At 48.4% G+C, this 10,749-nt stretch overlaps 1 pseudogene; it reads left to right on the top strand.

The window, feature by feature from the left end:
* Positions 1-2,680: 2,680 nt before the first annotated feature.
* LOC123031301 lies at positions 2,681-3,559 on the top strand (annotated as a pseudogene).
* Positions 3,560-10,749: the final 7,190 nt, after the last annotated feature.

The raw sequence follows: 10,749 nt of genomic DNA, 5'->3' as shown, positions 1-10,749 counted from the left end.
TAAAGAGATTGCAATACTAGGCAACAGCCTTTAAGACTTTCTACAGCCTTTAATAATGGCAGAAACACAAACCCCTCTTTAGAGTTCCCTTCTTTACTCCATTTAGCTATCATAGGCAAGCAGAACTTCAGACCCAGGGACCACATTCAGCTTGTTGTGATCTCATTCTGGCCCTCTGGGACCCATAGAAAGCCACGGCCCCTATTCCCGCCCCTGCCCCTTTCCCCAAACCACAGATGGCTGGGGGCGTTTCTAGCTTTTGTGCCTTTTTCTCCCATTCTGAAAGATTGGACTGCCTCTCCTAAGGCTTGAGGGTAAAATGCATCTTCTAATGCAGACCTGTCAGCAGGCTGGCATTTTGAGATATTAGGCTGCTGGTATATGCTGGTATTTGGGATAGTTTGGGTAATTTGGCTCCTCCCACTTTATATTTGGCCCTGCCCCTTTGCCTTCAGCCCTGTCCATGACTGGAATGTTGGCCCCTGGGCTTCTCCAAAATGGGATTTGCCCCTTGGGCTGATAGAGGCCCCATCTACTTACTGCCTTTCCTCAAACACCCTCAAGGCAGCTCAAAATGTAAAGCATACAGATATGAAGCAGCCAGTGTGGGGTAGCAGTTGGAGTGCTGGACTGGGACCAGGGCCGTCTTAACGCATGGGCCTGATGGGCACTTGCCTGTGGGCCCCACACTAATCTGTGTATGTTAACCCTTGGAAAATTGGAAAACTTCCAACATTAACAGTAGTTGTAGTTGTCGTAGGAGCCCCAGTACACTGCTTTGCCCGGGGCCCATAATGCTGTTAAGACGGCCCTGACTGGGACCCAGGAGATCTGGGTTCGAATCCCCATCTGGCCATGAACTTCACTGGGTGACTTTGGGCCAGTCACTCCCTCTCAGCCTAACCCACCTCACAGGGTTCTTTTTGTTGTGTGGACAGAATGGAGAGAAAGAGCACCATCTAAACTACCATGGATTCCTTGCAAGAGGAGAAAGGGTGGAGAGAGAGAGAAGGGGGACCATTTAGGGTATCCTGACAGCATGACCTCCCTGACCAAAGCTTCTGACCTGCCATCTTTCCTCCGGAAAGGGCTGGAATGGTTCATTTTAATTAAGTGTGCTATCCTATGCACGTTGAGGCAGGAAAAAGGCCTACAGCTCCCATGATGCTGGCTGGGACACGCTGAGAGCTGTAGTCCCTTTTGCCCACAGTCCAGCTTGCACAGGACTGAGCCCTCCCTCAGTCTTCTGGTGCACAATGCAATCGCCCCTTTCTTGATGTGAAATCATGAGGAGTGCATTATACCAGCACACCGGCCATTCTTCCAGCTGTACCCATGGCACAGGCATGGGGCTGATTTCTTCAGCATAAGTGAAGGTTGCTGCAAAAGTGAGGTACTCGTATTCCAGTCCTGGGGTTCTTCTACCAACCGGTCTGGATCTGTGGGACTGCATTGGGCTAGTTCCATTCCACGTATTTTTAGCAGTTTTAATTTTGGTATTTTATATAATTTTAATATTCTACTGATTTAATTATATTTTAACTGTTCTATATTTCTGTTCATGTTTAAGTTGTTGATGTTGTAAGCTGCCTTGAGTTCCCCCACTTGAGGATAGCTGGCATACAAATAAATGCAGGAGCAGCAGTAAATACAACTACAACCGTATGTATTTGGCCAACATAATCCTGATTCTTCTGCTCAAGGACTGAATTTCCTAACTTTGAGTTCCTTCTTCAAGCTGAAAGTCTCACAAACACACATTGGGGATTTTGCATCCTCAGCCAATCCTAGCCAGTATACAAACCCATTTTCACCATCCTCCTGGACTTCTGGGGGCAGATACTAGGATGGAGTGGCTGTCAGCTCCATGAATCAGCCCTTGGGATACTGAGAAATAGATGCTATTGCAACATCATTGCACAGTGGGAACCTAATGGAGGAAGGAAGCTTTCTGAAGCTGTGCTAAACCTACTTCTTGGCATTCGTGCACCACTACAGCAGGGGTGACAACTCCGGGATTTGCAGCCAGAGTCAGGAAAGCTGAAAGGCAGTTTGCTGCCTAAGTTAAAGGACTTTTATGTACAAAATCCAACTGGGCCAGAAGCTGAATCTTTCTTCAGCACTAGCGAAGAGATATGAAGATGGCTGGATAGGACAGATGGCACAAAACTCTCTCAACCAGCGTCTTGCTGTCGCTGTACCATTGCTCGGCCTAAAGGCAGTGCCAGTGTGGAACAAATCCAGTCTAAATTGTTGCAATGCCTGTTGTAAGGCTTAGCTACTGACGGTAAGAACTTGTGGCCAGTGCAAAAAATACCAGTACACTGTAGCCTTTAGCCTCACCTGCTTTTCCTTCAGCCCTATGCTCCACTGGGATGTGGCCATCAAGAGCGCCTCCAAAATTGAATTTGATCCTCGGGCTGAAAGAGTTTTCCCATCCCTGCACTATAGGGGTGTCAGGAGAGGCACAACATGGTCATGGTGTCAGAAAGGCTGCTGACTAAGGCTTTCTAAACTGAGAAAAAAGAAGAGATGAATTAGAAGGAAGGAAGGGAGGAAGGAAGGAAGGACGGAAGAGTATTCCTGACTGCCATCTTGGCTTCCCTCAGCTGCTGCCGCCACCAAAGCAGCCTGAAGGTGCCCTGGAGGATGAGCTCCAAAGAAGCAGACTGACTGTGAAATGACACCTGTGGTGTGTCTGATCCTTCTGGACCTCAGCAGGGATGAACGCAAGCAGGTCCTTCACGAACCTGGAGGCATACGGTGCTGTTATCTGTGGCCTGTGGGCATGGGGGGATCTCACAAAGGAGAGCTCTCTGAAGTATTTAGAATTTCAACTGAAAGACACCAGGCTGAAGTTTGGAGGCCAGTCAATGATGAGCGGCTGATGACAGTCATGCATAACATGTCTTGGCCCAACAGCCCCTCTGAATGGTCTGTTGAAGGCTGCTGGCTGGTCCCTCTCTTGCCATGGCTGGTCCCCAAAACATTTTTTACTGTCACAGCCAATGTTGTTGCCGTTGCAGAACTCCAGCACAACACATCCCTCCCTTCCGCTGCTGAAACAAGAAACAAAGAAGGCAAAGTGATGGTTTGCTATTCCTTCACAAGTACCACCTCATGCCCAATGTCCACCCCAGTCCCAAGTATTGCCGTCGTGAAGTCCTACAGGCCCGCCAGCCTGGCTTACAATATTGCTGTCCTGCTGAGTGGAAGTGCCATTTATGTCAGAAGCGTGAGCTGCTCAGATGATGACGAGAGGCCCCACCAAAGCACTGCACTGACACCTCCAGTCCTCCTGAAAGAGGTCCTGAAGGCCACCATGCTCAACACCAAGACCATCATGGTGACTATCAGCAGAAGCCCCAAGGCCCAAGAACACTGCCAACTCCTCGCCACCTCATGCGTCCCCTGTGAAATGACCTTCACCAAGGCAGACAACCAACAAAACCCAGACGGTGATCATCGTAACCACATCTCCCAGTTCCACCTTTGTCCCCAACATCCTGTCAAAGAAACAGTAGATTCTAGCAAAAGCAAATCAGGGAGAACAGTATGAGCAAGAAAGGGCAGATCTCGGAGACATCCTAAAAGGAAACACAACTGGATAAGGCATCCCATGCAAAGAGAACCCTGAGGTTGATAATTTTCCATTGCAAGTGAGGTCAGTGAAAGCTGTCAAAGGCTTTCAATCCAGCTAGCAGGATCACACCAGTTTGGCAAGACATGTACATAGCCCTGCTATGAAGTAGATGTCCTCATCTCTATTTGCTTTGCACTGTCTGGTAATATGCAACATTACAATATGCAACACTTGCAAGTCAGTTTGTAAAACGGTCCTTCTTGTCAAAGAACCAATATGAAATGCTCTTGCGTGTTTAGCACACAGGGCACGCTGAAGGACACGAACGAGCAGCTCACGCCACTTTGTGCAAAAAGTGTGAAAGCAGCACCAGGAAAAGCTGTGCAGTTTTACAAGATATTCTACATGCTATGCTCATAGTACCTAAGCATACAAACCCAAGAGCATCAGCCCAGAATTTCATCTGGGACACCACATTTCCTCGCATTTGTGGTTTCCAAATAAATCAGACTGAGCAAACGCAACCTTTAATGTTCCCATAATGCAGTTTTTGTGCGCTAATTCCTTTCAGGTCCAGTCATTGTCATTAATATTGTCTGCTGGCAAACAAAGAAAGATTTTCTTCCTGGGAAGCCTTGCCAGCTGAGGAAAATGTTTGATCTGCCGTGGTGTTGCCTGGCTGGCTCGTTTGCATTTTCCAAGGACACTTGAGAAAACAAAACTATATCACTGCATATTTTGGTTTAATATGCAGCACTGATTTCCCACTGCTGCCTCACAATGTATCCATTACTCTCTGCTCCCCGTAATTAAAAATTGCAAGTGAAAAATGTATGGGATTAACCAGTCCTAATTTTCATTGACAAGCTTTAAGCGCTTATCAATAATGGGATCAGAGCATCGGCTTGCGCTGAGCTTCATTTTGCCATCGTGTCAAGTTCTGATGGAAAATCTTGCTCAGCTTATTAAACACACACACTGGTGCCTGTAGCAGCCACCCTGCAGAAGGTTTAGGACTGGCAACATTTCTGTGCACTGACAACATCCTGTGTTGCTGCTGCATTACTTCAGTGAGAATAATATTGGTCCCTTATACAGATCTCAAGGCATGGGCCCCTGGGAGCTGATTACAGGAACAGATTAAAAAGGCTGTCTCTCACACACATGTTCAGAGGTGATGGATGACATCTGCAAGGCTCAAGCAGCACACATCTACTTAGAAAGAAGAAAAATATCCCCAATTAGGCCATCCTTCCCAGTTGTCTCCAACTTATCAATTCTAAAAGTATAACCTCACGGTACACTTTGCTTTTTGCTGCTGATGCAATATTCAAAAGCAGGGATCTGTTGTAAAGTTTGGATGTCATTTGACATGAACAAGACAGATCATGTCATGGTCCATTCAGCTTCAGTATCCAGTCCCAGGGCCAGCATGGACGTGGTTGGGTATTTGTGGAAGGGATCCACTAACAACAGCTTCCTAGAGTCGCTCCTCCTTCAGCACCATGGTTTGCTTGCTCCCTGGCTCTCTGCCTACAAGCAAACCAGTGGTAGTGATGACGAGAAAGGGAAGAAGGAACAATAGCAGCTGGTGACAATGGTGGTGGGAAGGTAGACCCCCTGAAGGAGGGACCCAAGAGCCCTCAAAGCCTGGAGCTGACTTTGGACCTTGCAGCAGTAGATTTTCGCTGCAGTTTTTCTTCTCACATAAATATTCTCATTGATTAGCACTTGCTGCTGAGGCTGAACACAGGTGTACAAAATGCAGTGTTATTGGGTATTGTGGAACTTTAAGACAACTGTTTAACTTGGCTGCCCTGCCAGTGATGCCATCTCAGTGTCTAGTGGGGAACATTGGAGGACTGTGTGGGTTTGGGACTCGCAAAAAATAATTCTTTGCACGTAATGGTGATATTGGCAGCACATGCCAAATGGTTAAATCTAATGTAGCATACAGTTTCATTACGGCACAACAAAATTAATCTGTCCCTTCCCACCAGGAGGTTCCAGTGAAAGCAATAGAGAAAGAGATGTAGGCAAGAAGCAGCAATTCGTTAATGAAATGAAGATGTGTGAAAATAATTAGGCTTATAGCAATAGATTAGAGGACAAAATTAACCCCTGTATTTTCTCCCCATATACGCAATTCTGAGTTATACAGGAACTGCAGTGCTTCCCCTCACCCCATTGCAGGAGATGGGGCATGCATTTATCTTCCCCAGACAAAGCCGTAGTTACAGGATAATCATTGTTGGTGTGTTTGTTTTATTTGCTTTTTCCTTTGAAATGAATGAAGCTGCCAGTTGAGGGCAACCCCATTAACCTAACCAACAACAAGTGAAAGAGTTAATTCACAGGGAACTGGTAAGAATAGACTGCTGCTGCCCTAGACGGTATACAGTAACTTCAGTAATTAATAATATTGGAACTAAGGGACTCATCTACTTCAACAAAGGGATGAGACTTCCTTCTGCCTGTTTAGAAATAAAAGTCAAAGGAAACGATGGTCTTTCTTTTGTTCTTTCTTTTGGTTCTTATCCTGCATCTTGTGTGTTTCAGCTTGCTCACTCCATCGCTTGTAGGTGGGCCTGTTTGCATGTCACAACAAGCCATAATGGGTTAATTCCATGGAGCCCCTGGGGCTACATGATGTCCACCAGCTGCCATTTTGCTTATGCAATCTATGGTGGGGGCACATTGTGGCTTCCTGAGTCATGAAAACCTGGCAAGGGTGGATCGCTGACATGGTTAACAAACCACCCACAACCTGAGAACAGCTCGTGATTTCTGAGTGGCTTCCTAACCATGTGTAAGGTCCAGGATGTGGGCAGCAAGCAACTAAGGTAGGAAACCGAGGGCCAGAGCTCAGGTGCAAGGTGGAGTCCTACAGCAGATGCAGAGGAGCAGAAGCAAGAGGTGCATGTGTGTGTTTATGTTTGGGTTTTTTTTGTAACAATCTAGGCTCGAAGCCAGAGAGATGATAGATCCAAGCAAACACAGTCCAAGATATCACAATCCAAAGGTCCACGAAGACAGTCATGTACAAGAGCAAGGTGAGGTCAGGGAGGATGGCTGCAGGTACAGTCTGGGAAACAGGGTCAGACTGGAGACAAGGATGGAGGCAGGGCAGGCAGGAACAGAGTGGAGTGAGGTAGGTAGGTGGGCTGGGCAGGGCAGGCAGGAGGGCAGACGGGCAGGAACCAGGATTCGGGCAAAGCAATGCAGAGAGCACAGGAGAGTCACAAGGATGGCTTGTGTTGCTGTAGCAAAGAGCAGCAGTTCGGGGAGGCCTCTTTGCCATATCTCTGGGGCCTCCAGCTGCACTGCGTAATTGCTCCTCAGCTACGCCTTGTGAGTACCTGCAAAGTACTCTTGGTCCTGGCACCATACCAATAACTGATCCTCAGTAGGTTCACATGGCACAACAAGCCTCACACAGCCCTACGATGCCTCGCATATGCAAAATGGTGGCAAGCAAGTGGCAAGGGGCTTCTGTGGGTGAATTAATCCATAGTGGCTTACCAGGTCATGCAAAACAGGCCAGCGACTTGGAAATGGTGCCCCCAGTAAACAATGCTCTGGGACATGATGGACCCTTCTTGCATACTGAAGTCGCAAGGGCACCTTTGTCAGGCTTCAGCAGGGACCCGTTCTCAGTGAGGGATAGGCAGAAGGTAGATTTAGAGGTACTGGTAGGCCTCCGGGTGATTTGCAGAAGTTGCTGACTCCCAGTAGTTGAGGGATAACAGCAGCAAAGTGATTCTCCCCCTCTAAATGTAGAAGTAATCATTACAGTTTTAATAGGAACACAGAACATCTCACCTTGCTGTGGAAGGTTGTGTTCAGGTGACCTGTGTGCCTGCCTCTTTTGCCCACTTACCAGGTGCTTCCTATAGACAGGCAATGCACTGGGACTGTTCAGTCCTCAAATAGAGGTTTCCACCAGACAGAGGTTGTTTCTTTAATGGCCCTTCATATAGAGGACTACAATGAGGACACCTGGCCTCCCAACAAGGAGTGGACTTTTGTGTTCAAGAAGAGATTTTATTATTTATTTATTTATTTATTGCATGTATATACCACCCCAATAGCCCAGAGGGCTCTCTGGGTGGTTTACAAACATTAAAACCCCAAATACAGTGTCCAATCCTAACAAATAAATTGGCTACACCACGACTGAGAATAAAATAACATGGTTAAAATGAATTAAATGAATAAATATACAATTAAAATTAATTAACTTTAAAATATTGGTTAAATAAAAAGCACATAATTACAGTGCCAGGCAGACCTCTCTAGGGAGCGCATTCCATAGTCGGGGTGCCACTGCAGAGAAAGCTCTCCTCCGAGTACTCTGTCTCCTAACCTCTTTCAAAGAGGGTTCCCGGAAGAGGGCCTCTGCTGCCAAACTTAGGGGGCCGGAGGGTATATAGGGAAAAAGGCATTCCTTTAAGTATCTTGGTCCCAAGTTGTTTAGGGCTTTATAGGTAATAACCATCACCTTGAATTGAGCCCCGACTTCAATGGGAAACCAATGGAGCTGATCGAAGACTGAAGTTAAGTGAGAATAACGACCAGTCCCCGACAGCATCCTGGCTGCTCTATTTTGCAACATCTGAAGTATCTGGACCATCTTCAAGGGCAGCCCCACGTAGCGCTCATTACAGTAGTCCAAACGGGAGATAACCAGTGCATGTGTCACTGTTGCCAGGCAGTTCTCCTCCAGGTAAGGATGCAACTGATGGATCAGCCCAAGCTGAAGGAAAGTGCTCCTCACCACCACCATCACCAGGGCTTCCAGGGGCAGTTCCAGGTTGAGGAGCACTTCTAAACTGCGGACCCTGTCCTTTAGAGGGAGTGCAACCCCATACAGGGCAGGGCCCAGGTCACTTACCCGGAAACCCGAATCATCTACCAACCGGATCTCTGTCTTGTCTGGATTGAGCTTCAGTTTATTGGCCCTCATCCAGCCCATTACCTCGGCCAGGCACCGGTTCAGGACAGCCACTGCCTCACCTGGATTGGTGGAAGACGAGAGGTAGAGCTGGGTGTCATCAGCATACTGATGACTCCGCAGCCCAAATCTCCTGATGACCTCTCTCAGAGGTTTCACGTAGATGTTAAATGGCAAGGGGGACAAAATGGAGCCCTGTGGTACTCCATGGCAGAGTTGCCATGGCGCAGAGCCAAAGTCCCCCAGCACCACCTTCTGGAATTGGCCGGCAAGGTAGGAGCAGAACCACTGCCAAGCAGTGCCTCCTACTCCCAGACCCAACAGCCTATCCAGAAGGATACCATAGTTGATGGTATCGAAAGCCGCTGAGAGGTCCAAGAGAACCAACAGGGACGCACTCCCCCTGTTCCTCTCCCTGCACAGGTCATTGTACAGGGCGACCAAGGCAGATTCAGTACCGTACCCGGGTCTGAAGCCGGACTGAAATGGGTCCAGATAATCAGTTTCATCCAAGAGTGCCTGGAGTTGTCCCACCATCACCCTCTACAACACCTTGCCCAGAAATGGGATGTTGGCCACCAGTCTATAATTGGTGGACATTTTGGATCCAGGGTTGCCTTCTTTAGGACAGGCCTGATCACCGCCTCCTTTAAAGAAGCAGGGACCCGGCCCTCCCTCACTGAGGCATTAATAATCTCCTGGATCCAGGAACCAGGCTTTGGTAAGTAACCATGAAGGGCAAGAGTTAAGTAAGCAGGTGGTTGGACGTGCTTGTCCAAGCACCTTGTCCACATCATCAGGCCTCATTAAGTGAAATTCATCCAATTAATGCTGGACCAGACTGAGTTCTGTACACCTCCCCTAGAGGAACTGTATCAACTGTGGAGTCCAGCTTGTGACAAATCTGAGCAATTTTCTCCTTAAAGTGCCAGGCAAAGTCATCACAGCAGGCTATTGATGGTAGCAGAGGCTTTTTTTTAGGACCTGGATGTATTAGCCCATGTACCACTCGGAAAAGCTCTGCTGAACGGCATTGTGAGGAGGCAATGGACGTGGAGAAGAATTTCCTCTTCGCTGTCCTCACCGCACAGCATAGGCTTGATAGTGAGTGAGTAAGCGTGTCCGGTCAGATTCATCCCGTGATTTCCTCCACCTACGCTCTAGTCATCTCCCAACTCGCTTCATCGCCCATAATTCAGATGTGTACCATGGAGATGAACGGGCTCTGCCTGGCAGGAGAGGTCACTTAGGAGCGATCGTGTCAATAGCTCTGGTCATTTCTCCATTCCACAGCGTAACCAGAGCATCAACAGGAGTGCCAGCTTTATCAACCGGAAAATCCCCTAGAGCCCTCAGGAATCCATCCGGATCTATCCGGCTCCGAGGGCAGACCATCGTAATGGGGTCCGCACCCTTACAGAGAGAAAGGCCAACTCCAAGCTCAAACCTCACGAGGAAGAGATCTGACCATGACAAGGGAGTCAGATGCAAGGTCCTCACTTCCAGATCACCATGTTCCTGCCCCGTCAAGAAAACCAGGTCTAGAGAGTGACCTCATTCATGGGTTGGGCCAATGACATGTTGAGACAGCCCCATGGCCGTCATGGAGGCCATGAAGTCGTGAGTCGCCCTGGTCAGAACAGTCTCAGTGTGGAGACTGAAGTCCCCCAGGACCAGCATCCTGGGGGTCTTCAACACCAGGTCCAAGACGATCTCCTTCAGCTCAGGCAGGGAGTCTGAGGGGCAGAAGGGTGCACAGCACACCAACAGACTCCCTAATCTGTCCCAGGTATAAGCACTCTAGGCCTGGTCTCGAGGGGACAGGAAGCCCGGCGAGGGAAATCGCAGCTCGATGAAACAGACCGACCGCCCTCCTCCCCTCCGCTAAGGGCATGGCTGGCACTGCATTAGATACCCAGGTGGATGAATGAATGAGCACCATTCATTCCTATCCCTCAGAACAAATTCCTGGACACTCCTCTTGATTGTTTTGTGCCAAACTTGGGGTCCAAGTAGAAACAAAAACAAAGCCTGAAGCCCAACTACACCTGCTCTGAGCTGTCAGGTTCAGTGACCCACAGAAGCTGGCTGTCAGCTTTGGGAGGCATAGTCAGCGCCAGGCCAGAGGCCAAGTTCTGGAGAAGGCAAGCCAGGCCCAAGGGCCAGCGCTACATGTGCAGTGCAGGAAAGGTTTCAGTAGGCAAGGCAAGGC

This window comes from Varanus komodoensis, unplaced genomic scaffold (genome assembly GCF_004798865.1).
Source record: "Varanus komodoensis strain SLA01 unplaced genomic scaffold, ASM479886v1 scaffold5, whole genome shotgun sequence".
Classification (NCBI taxonomy): Eukaryota; Metazoa; Chordata; class Lepidosauria; order Squamata; family Varanidae; genus Varanus; species Varanus komodoensis.
The sequence above is the reverse complement of the archived record's forward strand: the minus strand, read 5'-3'. Positions and strand labels throughout refer to the sequence as shown.